This window comes from Cynocephalus volans, chromosome 6, assembly GCF_027409185.1.
Source record: "Cynocephalus volans isolate mCynVol1 chromosome 6, mCynVol1.pri, whole genome shotgun sequence".
NCBI classification, from domain to species: domain Eukaryota; kingdom Metazoa; phylum Chordata; class Mammalia; order Dermoptera; family Cynocephalidae; genus Cynocephalus; species Cynocephalus volans.
Window position 1 is genome coordinate 153846529 of NC_084465.1, and position 17633 is coordinate 153864161.

Here is a 17633-nt window from a genome sequence, read left to right on the forward strand (position 1 = left end):
TGTATCCCACAGGAGAAATATGAGATGATTTTAGGCACAGAACATAGATGTTTTACATTTTAAGAGTTAGGTGTTTATTACAGCGTTGTGTTAGAAGCACATTAAGTAGCACATCAGACTTGAGTATTAAGAAAGTGAGTTGAAGACGTGAAACTGAATAGGAGGTATGCGAATGTCATGAAAATTGAAAGCAGTACTGGACTGAGTGAAGACTGGGAAAATCTTTGAGGTCTTTCCAAATTTGAGATTTTTGGTTCTTTGAATCTGGGTTTTAAATATGAAATGTTTTCCAGGTTTTGCAAGCAGAGAACTATAGGGGATATTCACAGGCAGACGTAGATGCACAGTGTCATGGAAGCTAAGGAGACACCTGCTTTTAACATTTTGGTGTCTACTCTGGGCAGTATGTGTGTGTATATGTATTTTTTGTAACAATTGGGAACATCCTGTACATACAATTTTGTACCCTGCTTTGTTCACCTGATCCTATAACTCTCTGGTCAGTGATCTTGTAGAGAAACCTTGTGCCCATTCTTGATTATTTTCACAGGATAAAATCCTAGAAGTGGGATCATTTGGTCATTGTGTATGCATGTGTTTTAGCTGTTTTATGTCTTACCCGATGCAACAGTGCCTGGCAGCACGACTGTGCCAGTTTAGGGTTCCAGTGGTGCTCGAGTTCCCTCTTCCTCATCTCCAAAGTCAAGTTCTGTTAAAAATAGTTTTGTGGCCAATTTAATAGGAGAAATCTTGCTCTCTACTTTTGCTTTCATTTTTCTTTTTTTTCTTTTTTTTCTTTTTTTTTTGATATTTGATAAGGCTGAGGTTTTATGTGAGGTTTTTCTGTGTTCATTGATCAGTTGTTTCTTCTTTTGTGACTGCCCTCCAATTTGTCTATTTTCTTCTTTGGGGATTTTAGGTGTTTTTTTTCTTATTTATGAGTTCTTTGTATTGTAACGATATTAGTCCTTTGTGACGTGTTACGGATATTTTTCCTAGTTTAATACTTGCCTTTTGTGTTTGTTCATGATAGCCTGACTTAACACTTTGTCTCATTGTGAAGGCAGCATGTACTATATTTGATTGATTCTGTGGCACTCACGTTCTTCTACTTTAACTTTGAAAGCAGGTGTGACTTAATCTTCACGTGTCCTGCGGTTGCTGTCAGTCTTGTTCGAATTGTCAGCACCTGTCCACCTGGTTTCTCCTGTTTCTTATTCTTCTCAGCCCCCTGCCTGCTTTTCGCTCCTGGAGCACTCGAGACCATTTCCACCCCAGAGCGATTCTCTCTGCTGCTTCTCCTGTCTGGACTGCCTTTTGTACAGCTGACATTCCCCCATTTCCAGCGCTCAGGTTGGCCACTTCCTCTTCAGAGAGGCCTCCCCTTCTCACCCTCATCCTCTATAGTGTCATATCCTCCATTCCTCCTGAACTTTTCATTATCTCTGTCCTTTCTCTTCTTCATTGCTCTATCCCTAGTGTCTAGCACTTAGCAGACGCCCAGTACATTTTGCTTGACTAAATCCATATATTGAATACTGTTGAATAATCCAGAGTTGAGAGGAACAGAAGCTGCTCTATGCTGTCCAAGAGGGCAGTAAGAAGTCCAGTAAGTTTTTTCCTCAAGATGGAGACACACTGATCAGTTTCTCAGCAGAGTTGCTGCACAGTGGAATGGGTGCCTTCCTTATGGAGTAGTCGGGCCGTGACTTGATGCTGTTGAAGTGGTTCTTGCCCTGGATGTTGGGGTTGGCTAGATGGCTTCTAAGGCCCCTTCCAGCCCTTTGCACTGTGGGATGAATGATCTCATCAGTGCAGTTACTGGTCTTGACATTCTTGTTTCAAGTGCAGCTATGACTTTTACCACCAAATGGCACCTGATGATTCCTTTGACATCAGTGTTTATCAAACTGCCACCCACAGTGAGAAAATACACTTTTCATTACACTTATACCCCCACACACACGGGAACAAAAGTTTCATGAAGCAGCCTTAATCCTTACTATGTGTAACGCAGGTTTATATTTTCTATTCAGTCTATTTAATTGGTTTTATGATATTAACACGTCACAACTCACTGTTCGAAAATCACTATTTTAGAGAACTGGACAAATTTACTGTTATAAAACTGTTAGACTGCTGTTCCCTTGGACAGCTTATAGCACATTGTGTCTGTTAATGAGTATTTTGCATGCTTCTGTGTTGAGTTGCTGTACTTATAATATGTGCTTCCCTATGGGTGTCTGTGGGTGTGCCAACATGGAAGAGAGGGACTGTGGGAGGCATGTTTGTACAGAATTCAGCACCTATCGTAGTCAAGGCAGAAGTAAGCCTTGTCAGTAGATATAAAGAAAAAGATGTACTACCTGCTTCTGGGAACTTGGAATCTAGCTGGGAGACCTAACACACACACACACCCACCCACCATTAAATTTCAGTTTACTTATCAAGCAACACGGAAATGAGGGTATTACTCGGGGTATCAGTTAGGATGCTTTAGGCTGTGTCGGGCTGGATCACAGACCCCTCAGCCTCATCCTGTGCAGGTCATGACTCAGGTAGTTGAAAAAAGATTTATCATACCCCCTGGTGACACACAATCCTTATACCAGTGCCACACAGGTTACTTATGTCCCTTAATTATCTGTATTGACCATAAAGGGGGACATCTCTAAAGTTTGTTTTTCACACCCACACTGCCATTTGGTTAAGTGCCTATGTGTCTTCCTAGGGAAGCACTTCTCCTACTCGCTAACAGATTTCATTTATCACCCAGGTTCAGTGATGTTGAGTAATCAAAGGTAAAATGGGGAGGGCCTCTACGGGCCAAACTGCAAGTTCCCCTCCCCCTCTGCTCCACAGATATGTTCCCTAGCCAAACAACCCTCCTTGGACCAGGCACAGTTTATTTCCAGGTATTGGGTTTAGTTTTCTGTTGGCCCAAGAAATTATTCAGACAAACCAATGACAGCCTCCTGTGGGAACCAGGGGTCAGCACACCCTCTTGTTACTACAAAGCCTGCTTCCAGCAGCCCTTCCTTGTTCACTTGTCTGGAGTGTAACCCCAGTGTGACCCTGCACAGTGTGCAGTGTCCTCCTTCCCTGGGCCATGAATGTATGTGACTAATAAACTGCTGTCAATCTCATCTTTCCAGTGTTCAACCATCCCCTAAGTGTAGGGTGGGAATCACAGGGACCCCTCACCCCGACACCCCAGTGAGATGAGGAGGAGGTAAATTAAACACTTCTGGTCTAAACTTATTTGAAGGCATTATCCTGCTCTGATTAGGCTTAAGGGCCCTAAGCTATTTGGGTGATAATTTGTTTGGGATTTGAAAGACATAGCATGTGGTGGCTGGAGAGAAGCCTGTGTGGGTGACTAGCAGAAGGTAATGCAAGGACTCACAAAGACAAGGCCTTGAATATTGTGTTAAAGTTTGCATGCCAGGCAGATGGGGAGTCCTAAAATAATTTCAGGCAGGGAAATGAGATCATCAGATCTTCATTTTAGAAAGTTCACCCTCACAGTAGTGTGGTGAATGGATTCAAGGAAGGCCAAGAATGGAACCAGCAAGATCAGTAAGGAGTCTATTGCACCAGTCTGTACAAGAGACAGGAAGGGATAGACCAGAGCAGTGGGGACAGAAGAGAAGGGAAAGAATTAAGACATATTTGGTGGTTGATTGAATGAATATGGAGTAGGTGAGAAGGTGGGGTGTGGAGAGAAAGATACCATGTTTCTGAGGCCTTTTGTTGGGATGATGGGAGGGTTGTATGTGAGAAACGCCCTCACCTGTCCAATGCCAAAGGATGGACATGGAGACACGAGGTTCAGTGAAGCAAGACTTTAATTACAGCCTTATAAGGTTCAGGTGTCTGAAGGGCAGGGACTTGGAAAAGGGCTGTAGCAAGCAATTTATTTCCTAGTACGTAAGTACCTCCCCCCACTTCCTCATTGGCTGAGTACTACGGGGTGCACAGTTTTCCTGATGGCTAAAATTTATTACCCTCTTGCAATGCAAGGAATTCCTTTGTCTGGGGTCTCAGGACAAGCCTGTGAAAAAGGCCTGCCTAAGCCCTGTGAAGGGAGAAACACAGGGAATGAAAAAACAATGGAGGGTGGTAACTAATTACCATCTCAATAAAACATGCTCAGATAATAGATCCTCTAAAGTATTCAAAAACCCGGAGTTGGCTAAGGAGAGAGAAAATTGTCAAAGGCCTGGTTTTGTAGAAGCAAAACTATCTCTATACCTTCAGATAGGTGTCACGGGCTGAAAAGTCTTATCTCTGGCACCTCTAAAGTTTGTTTACTTTATGAAGCCTCTAAAATGCAAGAGAAAGGGTTGGAAAAGCTGTCTCAAAATGTCTCAATTTGATAGTTTTTTATCTGCCATTTTCATCCAATTCATGTTTAGCTATTTTCACCCTTAGGATATTATGGTGAGAACATACATGATTCCTAAAAGTGATTGTACTTTATTTGTAGAAAATCATTTTTTTTTTAAACATTTTAAATGCAGCTGAGATTTTTTTAAATGTTGATGCCAATTTTTAAAGAATTAAAAGAGGTGAAATAGTTTGGTGCAACTCTTCGGGTAATATATACAAGAAATTAGTCAATGACCTTTGGAATATTTGTATTTTCATCAATCCAGATAACAGGCTAATATGTCACATTCTTTCTTGTCAAATAGTACCATTTTCATTGAAAGTATACCTAACTTAAGGAGGTATATTTGTCGAGCAAAAATTTAAAATGCTTAAATCACGGTAATGCCTTCCACAATAAATCAGAGAAATAAAATATTTTGTAGCCCCAACTCTTCCTCTAGAGTCCTGATCTCTCCCTCCACTTCTGATTTTGCATCTTGTTTCTTTTTCTGGTGACATTTGTATTTGAAAGTTTCTATTTATTATTTTCCATATGGCAACATCTTTGCTTTATATTTTATTTTCTATTTCAAAGTGAACAATTTTTTTTTTTGTCATAGATCCTAGGTTTGGAACCATATTTATATGAGTAAAATAAACTCACAAATTAAATAAACATATTACTCATTAGGAACCAATATATATTTTTTAAAGTATATATTTCTGAAGTTCTGATAGGATATCGGGAGTTCTTTAGTGTGGCAGTTTCATTTGTAATTATATTTTACATGGCTTGATTAAGTAACAAGAAATGCAGGGAGTGTTTCAGTGTGTTGACTAATCATTTTGCAGCTACTTTTAAGATTTTTTTCTTTGTCACTGAGTTTTAACAATTAACTAAGAAGTCTTAGGGAATGATTTTTAAATTAAAAAAATTTTTAATCCTGCATAATACTCACTAGAAATCTCTGGGTTAAAATTTATCATCAGTTCTTCAGAATTCTTTGCCAGTATCTCTAAATACTTTGAATGTTGCTTCTCCTTTATTCTCTTTCTTCTTTCCTGCTGGGACTCCAATTGCACATACCTTAGAAATTTTGAGCATGTCCTGCATGTCCCATATGGTTTTGTATTTTTCTTCATCCTTATTTTCTCTTTGTCATTTATTTTGAATATTTTCTATTTATCTGCCTTCTTTTTCAATAATCCTATAAAATTTGCTCTTAAACTCATCCATTGTCAAAATTTCAGATACTGTACTTTTCAATCCTGGGATGCCCATTTGATTTTTTATACATTTCAATTCTCTGATAAGACCCTCTATTTTTTCTCATTTTTCTCTATTTCTTAAATATATTGATCAGTTATTTTAAAGGATTAGTCTACCACATTAATTAGCTGGGTCACAGAAATCAGCCCACAACTTACAGCCAACTGATTTTTGACGAGGCACTAAGAACATACACTGGGGAAGAGACTGCCTCTTCAATAAATGGTGCTGGGAAAACTGGACATCCATATGTAGGATGAAAGTAGACCCATAGCTCTTGTCCTGTACCAAAATCAACTGAAAATGGATTAAAGACTTAAGTATACATCCTAAAACTATAAAACTCCTAAAAGAAAACAGGGAAGACAGTTCAGGAAGTAGGACTGAGTGAAGACTTTATGAATATGACTGCAAAAGCACAGGCAAGAAAAGAAAAAATAAACAAATGGGATTATATCAAACTAAAAGGCTTCTGCACAGCAAAAGAAACAATTAACCGAGCTAAAAAACAACCTACAGAGTGGGAGAAAATATTTGCAAACTATGCATCTGACAAAGAATTGATATCCAGAATACACAAGGAACTCAAACAGTTTAACAGTAAAAAGAAATAACTCAATGAAAAAATGGGCAAAGGAACTGAAAAGGCATTTCTCAAAGGAGGATATATGAATGGCCAACAGACACATGAAAAAGTGCTCAGCATCACTCCGCATCAGGGAAATGCAAATCAAAACCATATTGAGATATCTCACCCCGTTTAGACTGGCTGTTATCAAAAAGAAAGAATGACAGATGCTGATGAGGATACAGAGAAAGGGGAGCCCTTCTAAACACTGTCGATGGGACTGCAAATAGGTGCAGCCATTATGGAAAACAGTATGGAAGTTCCTCAAACAACTACAGATAGAACTGCCATGTGATCTAGCAATGCCACTGCTGAGTGTATACCCAAAGGGATGGAAATCATCATGTCAAAAGGTTACCTGCATTCCCATGTTTATTGCAGCTGTATTCACAATGGCCAAGTGTTGGAACCAACCTAAATGTCCATCATAATATGACTGGATAAGGAAAATGTGGTATATTTACACAATGGAATACTACTCTGCCATAAAAAAAGAATGAAATACTGCCATTTCACAGCAACATGGATGAAATTACAGAAAATTATGTTAAGTGAAATAAGCCAGGCACAGAAAGAGAAATACGACCTCTTCGCTTATAAGTGGGAGCTAAAAATAAACAAACAAGTAAATAAAAAAAAGAAAGAAAGATGTAACACTCACAATAATACATTGAACTTTCAAAAGGAGAGAACAGAACTGAGGTTACCAGAGGTGGGAGAGAGGCAGAGGGAAGGAGGTAAAGGAGGAATTGGTAAAGGGCCATACAAATCAATTACGTTGTATAATGTTGAATATCCTAATTGTCTTGATTTGAACATCACATATTGCACACAGGTATTGATATTCAATGCTGTACTCCACAAATAAGTGCAATTGACTGTGTTCCAATAAAAAAAAAATGTAGCTGGGTCATCTATGACTCTTTCTGTTGGTTTTTTCTCTTGGTTGTTGGTTACATTGTCTTGCCTCTTTACATGTGTGTAAGTTGACAGGGTGCCAGGCACTTACTTAGAGGATCTCAATGACATCTTTCACAATTGAGGGTGTCTTCTCAGTTAGGCACAAGGTGTGGGGGTTGACTGCCTACATCCACTGTTGGGAAAATATTTAAAAATAAAATCTTTTAAATCAGAAAACCTCCCCACAAAAGTAGGAGAGCAAAAAAGCCAGTTTTATTGTTGCATGTGCGTTAAATTAGACTGCAAGACACATCACAGGCAATCCACTACAAGATTGCAAAGACAGAAAGGTATCTCACCCTTTTATACAGCCAGATAGATACAGCCCATTGCAAACATGTGAACTCTATTTGTCTATTCAAGAAGAAAATGAAACTTCTCATATCTTTTCAACAAGCAAGAAGTTACATCTCAGAGCTAAGTGCCTAAGACCACCACAGGAGGCAGGGATGTTTATCTCTCAAAAAAATGACTCCAAGATCCCCATGAAAGGCATTCCTGGGCTGCAAAACTGGCAAGAGTCTCCTTTACCTTTTAAAAAGATTACTTACATCTCATAGAGGCATAGAGAGCACTTCCAATTTCAAGTTTTCTGAAGACAAGTGGGGGGAGAGAGAGTTTTATTTCCCTTATGGCACCAGGGAAATATTTATACTTACTTTTTCTCTTTTTAGATTGGTATTTACCCTTATGCCACTCAGAGTTGTGTTTGGTCAGGGCTGGGTTGCATCCTCAAAGGAGGAGGTAAAAGTCACATGAAAATTCAGGTGGGCTTTCAGACCGTCTAACACAATAACATTCCATGAGTAGACGGTATTATCTTATTTTACTTTTTGTATCCATTTCATTGCGAGCAAGGACAAAAATGTAGCATCTATACTTTGCTTATCGAAACTGACAAAAGAATCTGCTTTTTTTATTAGTATTTTGTAAAGACTTTTTCTTCTTAATTTGTGGGAAAAGTGTAATTTTAATATTTCTACTCAGATGCCAGTGTTTTGGATTTTTTTAGAGGAAATTTATTAAAAAAGAGTTTGTCCTTTTTTCCCAAATATTATTTCAAACAAAAAGACACCAAAAGACACCTCAAAACACCTGTAAAATTATTGCTTTTTTTCTCTAAGGCAGGTGAGGCTAAAAAAGGGAAGAGATTTGGCAAGTAAATTACAGTTTTGTGATTGCCCCCACTGCCTGACTGCATTCCCACGACTGCCAGACAAGGAGACAAGGGTCTCTCACACTCTGGTAGCATCACTCAGCCTCCAGCTCTGGGGAAGAAAGCCATGCTGAAGGCACAAGGAAAACAAGTCAGTCTGGTCTAGAGAACCTCATTCAGGGAAACAGCACCAACACATTCTTAGAACACAGAAATAAAAAATAACTCCTTCAGAGCTACCTCACCTAGGAGCATTTTCAAAGTCCAGAATTAGTGCCATTCATCAGTGTCTCAGGTCCTGTGGCAGCATCTCGGTCACTTACTACAGGGAAAACAATGAGTTTCAAACTACTTCTATACATCAAAAGAATACATGGATAAAATATAGAGACATACAGACAACTGAGGAGCATAAATGAGTAGGATTGTTGCACCTAAATGAAAAAAAGGGGGACTCTCAGCCTCTGCACGAAGCAGTGGGTGCTGTATAAATGAGAAGGCAGGAGCAGAGGGGTCGTGGAGCGCAGTGGCAGTTTGAGTTGCATAGACACTGTTGTGGCAAACCAAGCTTGAAGAACCACCTGTAAGGGGTGTAAACATGGATTCACAGTGTGAAATTGAGTGTTTTCACTTGTCAGAATGATTAAAGACTGGTTTGATGATGCCTATTTGTTCATTGTAAATTCTCTCAAGCAAGGCTCATAGTTTCTTCTTATACTTGATGATTTACACAGAAAAATATCCCATATATGATAGCATGCCCTTGTCAGTACCTGCACCATATGTAATACAAAGGGAGGTGTTACAATGAAAAGAGTGGAGTGACTGATTCTCCAGGAGTGTAGTTCATTGCTGCTCAGGGCAGTCAGGGACGCAGAGTCGGTCTCCTGGTTCTTCTTAAAGTTTGTGTCCTTTGGGACAGGAAGTCTTCTCTTGGGAAGATGCCCCTCTATTTCTTTGTTGGAAATGGCAATTGACTGACCAAGACAGAGAGTTCTGGATATTAAACCATTTTGAGGATCTTAATAGTCTTGGGCTTCCGTTCTCCTTCTCTTCAGTCCAGGGAGAGCAGCAGATAGAAGCCCCCATTCCCTGTCCTTTCTCCTCCCTAGACCTAAAGCACAAATGTGGGTGAAAATGGACATCTTGCTGAGAAAGAAAGAAGGAAAGAAGGTCCACAGTGGTGCATTGGACTTGCAGAGGGAGAGAGCACACCTAGGGATGCAAAGTGGAGGTTGGAAATAATTGGGTGGGGGACAAGGAATATAATCGCAATTTATGGTAATTAGGGCATGCTGTCAGTATGGATCTGGCCATCACATCTTGGGTACAACTGGTGACAATCAACTTTGTATCCCGTGAGTATTCATAACCAACTAAAAAAAAAAAAAAAGAAGGCATTGTGCCAGAAAGACAGCTGTGGGGTATTCCCAGAATTTTTGGAAGCCACGTTTCTTGCAGCTCCACAAGTTATGATGAAAATGTCAGAGTCACGAAGTAGAGTGGAGCGAAATGTTCAAAATCAAAAAAACGAATCTGGATGGAAGGAGAAGTGCAAGCTGCACCACATGGCGTCTCCTTATCCTAAGTGCCATTTTCTGTTCTCCCCCTCCCACCTTTGTGTTCTCAGCACCTTTTCTTCCATTGGATGACCAATATCCTTGTATTTCCCATTGTATTTTCTCACCTAGAAACACTCGACAAAACTAATTCAAAGTAGGGCTTAGAAGCCCACGAAGAGGGCAACGCCCACCACGGAGAAATGATGCACAAGCTGTGAAAGTCTGGAGATTAGGCAACTAGGAAAGCACACAGAGGGGAAGTAATTTTCACCTGTCACAGCCTTCTCTGTGGTCATCACAATACCCAGTGCAGATGGCCTAAAGAAAGCTCCTGGATACTCAGAAAACTGACTTTATTTCACATACTATTTTAGTTTATGGGGATCTCATCTAGCATGTAACTGATTTAGAAAGTAACTCATGTTCCTTATAGTTCTCGATTCCGGGTCACCTTTAGTGTATGGTATTTAGTCGATGACATTTTCTAATGTCTGTTTTCATTTTTTTGTCTCTGAAGACTAAACTTTCTCTAAGCCGATTGCTTTTAATGCTTTTTTTCTCTGTGTCTGCTTCATTCTTGATGTTTTTCCTATTGGCTGTGCTGCATGAACAGGCTGTTGCTGCAATCTCAGCAAAATGATATTGAGGGAAACTGAGCTCAGCATATTGGCTCTAGACCCCTTTCAGCCCTTTGGACCTCTGAGCTATTCCATATGTCTGGAGAAGTTATTTCCACATCATCAGGTTGTATTTGGGAAAGGAATCCTTGAAAATATATTTTCTTTTTGTTTGATTATGGTTTAATATATTTTATCTTGGTTCCCTTGTGACAGTGGTAATGAAACCACATTTTAAAAATGTTTAAGAATAAATTGCAAGCAATGAGGAATGCATTTTCTAAATGTTAACAAACCAAAGAAAGAGTTGGATAATTTTTGGATGCGCAAGTATCTTAGTACATTTCAGGGGAAGGGAAAATTACTTTCCTTGTGAAGGAGAAGATTGTGTCATCATACTTTGTAGCTGTTTTGATTTTCTGTAAAGAAGATTATTTTGTATTTATGGCACAAATTTCTTAGCTTGGGGCGGTAGTAATTGTATCTTATGCTGTATGTTTCTCCTATTTTCCTCCTATATTACTGTTGAGTGGCAAACACGTAGAGGGGTACTTCAAAAAGATCGTGGAAAAATAGAATTAAGATGTAATAGAAATCTTTCCATGACTTTTCAACATACCCTCATATAAGAGAACATGTTGGATTACAAATAAGGAAAAGTATCAGGTGGGTTAGAAACCAAGTGTAATATTCAGTGAATTCAAAGGACACAGGCAGGTTAGGGACGGAAACCCTCAGTGGAACTCGGTAGTTCTGCTGTTGCTGAGATTGAAATTATGCTACTGGGGCACATTTCTGATGTGGTCACAGACATAAGAAAGTTTTGTCCTTCTGCAGTGTCGTCCTACTTACCATGTCTGATTTCTAAAACATCCTCCTGACCTGTGCATATTCTTTGGTTTTACTCATTTATCATGATCTATTGTTGCCAAGTAAGCAGGATAAGTTTTCCTTCTCATCAATGCTTCCCACTCCCAAACCATTATTTGGGAGACAATAAAACCAATTACTTATCTTCAAATATGTTTAAAATAATCAGTAATTTTTAGACAGCAAATTAGACATGGCATTTTTTTCAAAGTAAGAATTTATGATTGAACTGTAGAACTTTTAATTTCATTTATAAAATCTATTATTCCAGTTTCTTTTTAAAGAAGACTGTAGACTTAAACTTTCTGAAAATCAGCAACTCTTGGAAAGAAGTTATTTGTTTCTTTCATCCAGTCAGTCCCTGGCAGCGTAGTTTGAAGCAGGGGGAAATTGCTTTCATCCCTTTTATAAAATCTGATTGATTTGCTGGGGCTGCCTAAAGCCTCATCTCCACCTACAGGGGAAAAATACAGGGATTGATCAGTCATGTTGCCAGGAGGACAGATAAAAGGAGTGCTGGCACACTGTAAAGCACATTGAACACTGAGTCTTTACAGCCAGCATCTGAACACATGTCTAAAATCTATTCATTCTATGACCATCATGGCTCTTAGATTTAGACTTAGTGGGGCGGGGGGGAGAAGACATGAGTTCAAATCTTAATTTTTTAAATACTATCTCTGGAAAATGTAAAAGCTATCTAAACTCTTTAAAGTGGAGTTCGATTTCTTCATGTATAAAATGAAAATAAAGATCACAGCTAATAGAGAGGTCTTAAGGATTAAATAACGGAGTATAACATTTGGCTAAGTGTAACAGCAGCAACAGCAACTAACATGTGCCAGAAATCAAAGTGTTTTCCTTGCGTCCAGCCATGTGTTATATATATATGCAAAACATATTCGTTGTTTTACAATATTTTTCTAACACACAAGAGACAAAATAAGTTTAGAGGAGTTTCTTGAAAAATAAAAACATGGGAGCCCTTTTATTTCATTATGTGCAGTAGAGTCTTTATATTCAAAAGAAGACTCATTAAGAGCTTTTAAAGCAAGGTAATAAGTGCAATCATGTACTTTTTAGGCAGTTTACAAGGAATTTCAGTAAAAATTATTTGGTAGATTCACATGTAGATAAACCCCCTCTGCTCCAAACATGCACCCCTGATGGATAAAGTACGTCAGAGAAAAGCAAAGATAAATAGCCAAGATTATAAACAAAATGCACAATACCACCAAGACTGGGAGGTTGAAGTCATAGGACTGATGCCGGCCAGCTGGTGTCATCAGATCAATTCATATAGAGTACAAGGGGGATGTGTCTTATAAAAGGCAGGTGTCAGTGCTTGCAACCAGGGCCAGGGTGGAACCTTCCACCTTTAAATGAGGCTGAAGGGACCAGCCGTCTGAGGCTACAACTTGCGTGGAACAACGGAACATGAGCAGGAGGAACTGAACCAAGCCAAGCCAATGCTGGTCCGTGGTGTGCCCAACACCAGCAAGGGTAGCTGGTTCTGGACTGAGAGCTTGGAAGCCTGGGGAGCAACTAACCCCCCAAAAGAAAAAACAGCATGCGCATGCGCACACACATGCACATACACTCACAGGTTGAAAATCCCTCTACTCAAATGAGCCTACAAACTAAATCTACAACATTTATACAGAAATATAATACTAGTAAAGGAAAAATAGTGAAATTAAAACCAGAAAATTAGCTTAAGACTTATAAGTTGAATTTATAGGACAGTTTGACAAGGTTTTTAACATCAGAATGTACGTAAAGCTCAAGGACATAAGTGAAAGAGAGCAACAGCCATTAAAATAAGAAAATATGAACAGGATCTGAAACAAGAACAGCCTAACAGAAAGAGTGCCACGTAGAAAGTGTGTGTATTTTTAAATGTGTGGAATTTGTAATAAAAACAAGTTCAATACTCAGCACAATAAAAAAGATAATGTGGAAAATGGTAGTGAGAAATTCATAAAGAAACAGAAAAAGATTAAGATATAAAAGATGAATTAAAAGATACAGGAAATAGTTTGGGAAATTTCAATATATAAGTAAGAAGAGTTATAGAAAAATAAATTGGAAGGAGTGAAGTGACATTGAAAAAGATAATTGCGAATTTTTCAGAATTGAAGAAAACATGCCTTTAAATCTAAACTGTAAATATATTTACTAAAATTAAACTTTAAGTTATAATGAAAACCCTTTGCAAATTAGAAATAGAATGGCATTTTATTAACCTAGTAAATGAACTTAAAATAATAAAAATTAAAAAATATGTAGAGCAAACATTATGTTTAATGATGACATATTAAAAACTTTTTATGTAAAATCTGAAATGAAACAAGGATGACTCCTATCCCTACTTCTATTCAAAATTGCACACAGGGTTTCACTGCATATAAACAGAATTCAAAGAAACTATAGAAAACTCATTAGAATTATGAAGGGATTTCATGAGATTATTGAACACACAACTAGTAACCCAAAATCATCTGAAATTCTACATGCCATTAGACTTAATTCTTTATCTTCTTGTGGGAGACTTTGGTAATGTCTGTTTTATGATCATTTGAGACTATACAGAGCAAGGTGTTTTTATTTGTTTGTAATACTCTAATACTAACCACAATGGCCTGCAAACCCTGGAGTCTGATGTGTACTAATTTTCCCTTCCTAAAGGAAGAGGGTCACTAATGCATGTTAGTAGGCTTCACCAACGGTGGTTACTCTCTTCGAATTGTTTTAAATATGTTTTAAATATAAAAGTATATCTAAAATTTATATTTAATTTAAAAAACATTTAAATAAATTATATTTTATTAAATGTAACATTTAATGTATATAATTATAATTGTATAATACGTAATATACACTTAAAATTTTGTATTTAATTTTGAAAAGCTCTAGGTATGTTTAAAATTTAGAATATTCTTGTCCTGTTGCTAGTCTTAGTATGATGTTAGCTGTGAGGTTTTCTTTGATGGCATTGATCTGTTTTAGGAATTTCCCTTCCATTTTCAGATGAGGGTTTGGGTCATGAAAGTGTTTTGAATTTTGTCCAAACCTTTTCTGCATCTATTGAAGTAATCATGTTTTTGTCTTTGAATCTCTTAATACCGTGGTGTTACATTCATTAATTTTTAGAAGCTAAATCATGTTTACATTTCATGGTAGAGGAATCCAAACCGTGGAATCGTTACTTACTGGAGAATGTCTTGACCTTCTCTTTCAAAAACAAGAGTTTTCATTTTTTTGGAGGGGGGGGGGGATGTAAGTTTTGCATGTTTGCTTGAGTTTTCTCTTTAAAGATTTTCTTATTAACGCCTTCAACGTTCCTATTGCGATGTGTCTAATTTTGGTCTCTTTGCTTTTATCCCTTGCTGAGCTTCTTGTTTGTGTAGACTTCTTTTTCTAATCAAATTTGAAATTTTGGGCCACTAATTTTAAGTGTTCTTTCTGCTCACTTTTTCTTTCCTCTCCCCTTTTCTGGAACTACATTAGTGTGCAATGGTCCAATTGATGATTTCCCCCCAATTTCTGAATTTACGTTTATTTATTTATCTTTTGCAGCAGCGGCAGCTTTGGGGCTTATGTTTTGGGGCATGCGCAGTTTCTTCTATACTCCCCAGTGAACTAAATTACTCTTCCTCTCCTATGCTGTAGCAGTCCCCTTCTCTAAGGAAGACAGGGACAGCGGCAGCGGCGGCAGGACCCTTCCCAGACGCCACCTCACTGCCGAATAGAGGCCGCCCCGCCCCTCACGCTCGGTGCTACCACACACGCCTGCCGCAGCCATCCGCCACCTGCCCCGGGTTACCGCGGGCGCCAGGCAGGAGCCGCAGGAAGCCGGAGCGGCGGGCGGTGCCGAGAGGGCGGCCGGCGGAGCCCGCTGTGCGCCGGGGACTCCGACAGCTGCCGGCACCGCCTCCACGGAGCTTCTGCGTCCACCCGGGCAGCCGCCGCCGCCCCTGGAACCGCGTGCTCGGCTTCCCGGCGGCGCTGGCCGGGGCTGCTTCCGCGGCGACGGGGCTCTTCGTTCTGGTCAACGGCGGCACGAGTGGGTCCCACCGCAGCCCGCGAGCGCCAGAGACGCCGCAGCTCGTCAGCCTCCTCTGCGAGGGCCCCCGTCCCAGTTCTGCTCCTGCCCCCTCTTCGTGGCCCGCTGCACCCGCAGAAGCGCATCCGCTGGCAGGTCCAGGTGAGGCCGCCCCCTCAGCCAGCGCCCAGGGCTGCAGTGTTCCCTGAGTCCCTCTCCCAAGGTGCAGAACGTCTCCTCCAAGCCACGATTCCACTGATACTTCTAATTCCTTTTGCTGCCTGCATAGTGTCCAGTAATTTATGCAAGCCCTGCAGATGGTCTGCACACGCGCACACACACACAAGTAGATCTAAGTGTGTGCACGTTATACAAGCCATGCAGGACTAGAGAGTCTGCCTGACCTTCACGTTTTCCAAGAAACGCAGATTTTACTTGAAATGATCCCATTTAAAAAAATGCCAAGCAGAAAAGAGCTGCAGGGTAGATTCAGCTTTTCAGCCACCCATTTGTGATTTGAGCAATCATCTGTTTTGCTTTTTTTTCTCTCCCAGCATTAGTAAATTTAATATTCATATAATAAATTTTTTCTCTGGAGTTTAAAAATCCCTTATTTAGCACAGAAACACGAACACTGCATGATCTCACTTCTACTTCGGATCCAAAAAAGTCAAAACTCATGGAAGTGAGTCACGGGTGGGGGTGGAGAGATGTTGGTCAAAGAGTACAAAGTTTCAGTGAGGATGTGTAACTTCTGGAGATCTATTTGAGCACTGACCTTTGTCAACAATTATCATACTTGTCTAAATCTCCCCAGTCCTCCTCCTTTTTTTAGTTTAAAGTTAGACCTATCCGAGCTCCCTCTGTCTCTTCCCATCTGTCTCCCCCAACCCCTTTCTGTGATCAAACTGTTTCCACCTGCTTGAATTACTGACTTCATGTGACTTTCCCTAAATGCCATTATATACTCTTCCTTCTCATACTCTGCAGTATTACCTATTTTGATGTTAATAGTAACCACATTTTATTCTGTTGAATAGAGGGCAGGGAAGCTGCTAAACATTCTACAATGCACAGAACAGCAGGCCCCCCCCCCCCCCCCCAGCAGGCCCCAGCAAAAGTTATCTGGCCCAAAATGTCAGTAGCGCCAAGGTGAGGAAATTCTGCTGTGAACAAATCAAATAATTCTAAGCTTTGGGTCTTTGTAAAGCCATGAAAATGTTTGAACTAGAGATTTCTGAGTACACCAAGAAGAAAAATAATTAAAAATAAAACTTGATTTTCTAAATTGAAATACACACATATACACACCCTATCTCTAACAAACTTTTAGACCCACACTGCTCTCAACTTTTAATTCTTTCATTCAGGGTTTTTTTTTTTTTGGTGATTTTCTTTGGTAGATCTTATATTTCCCCTAAAACTGAATAACTGCAGAAACCATCCTTCCATTATTCGCTCCTTGAGAAGGACGACCTCTCTGGGGTCCTCGTGGTTGTTAATGCCAGGTTGTATTTCCTCATAATGAGTTTTTAACATGGAAAAGAATACTGGAATTTTAAAAGTTGAAGGAACCTGGAAGATTCATCAGATTTTATTTACATTTGTACCTGGGCGGGTCACCCCAGCAGGTTGGGTATCAAGGCAGAACTTGAGCCCGGATATTTTGATGCCCCTGTTGCTAGGGAGACGAGAAGGGAAGGGTGAGCTAAGGCCATGTAGGAGAGCTCCCACCTTTGTGCAGGTGTGAAGCTTGTTTTCATGGGTGTGGTTCCTTTATCCTCTATTTCCGGTCATTAATTCTAGTAATTAACTATTTTAATGCTGTGTTGTGGTTTTGGGGAGGATTGAGGGATTGTTAATCATTTGCAAATCAGAGTTGTAGTGAATTAATAGCTCATTCATTTTGCTTTTTAATGCAAATTTGCAATCAGATCTTCTGATTCAAGATCTTTTATTATGAAAGTTGTGAGAAATGAGGTTAACTCTAAAGTGATGTCCAAAGAATTTTCTAAGGTGATGGAAATTTTCTTTATATGTGCTGTCCATTGAGTATGTCGGTATGTCAGCCACTGGTCACATGTGACCATTGAACTCTAGAACTTAATTTTGAATTTAAGTTTTCATTCATTATAGCCACACACTGGCCAG

At 39.5% G+C, this 17633-nt stretch overlaps 1 pseudogene; it reads right to left on the reverse strand.

Annotated features, from left to right (window-relative positions):
• Window positions 1-8822: 8822 nt before the first annotated feature.
• LOC134380108 (neuronal regeneration-related protein-like) lies at window positions 8823-9400 on the reverse strand (annotated as a pseudogene).
• Between the last annotated feature and the right edge of the window lie 8233 nt (window positions 9401-17633).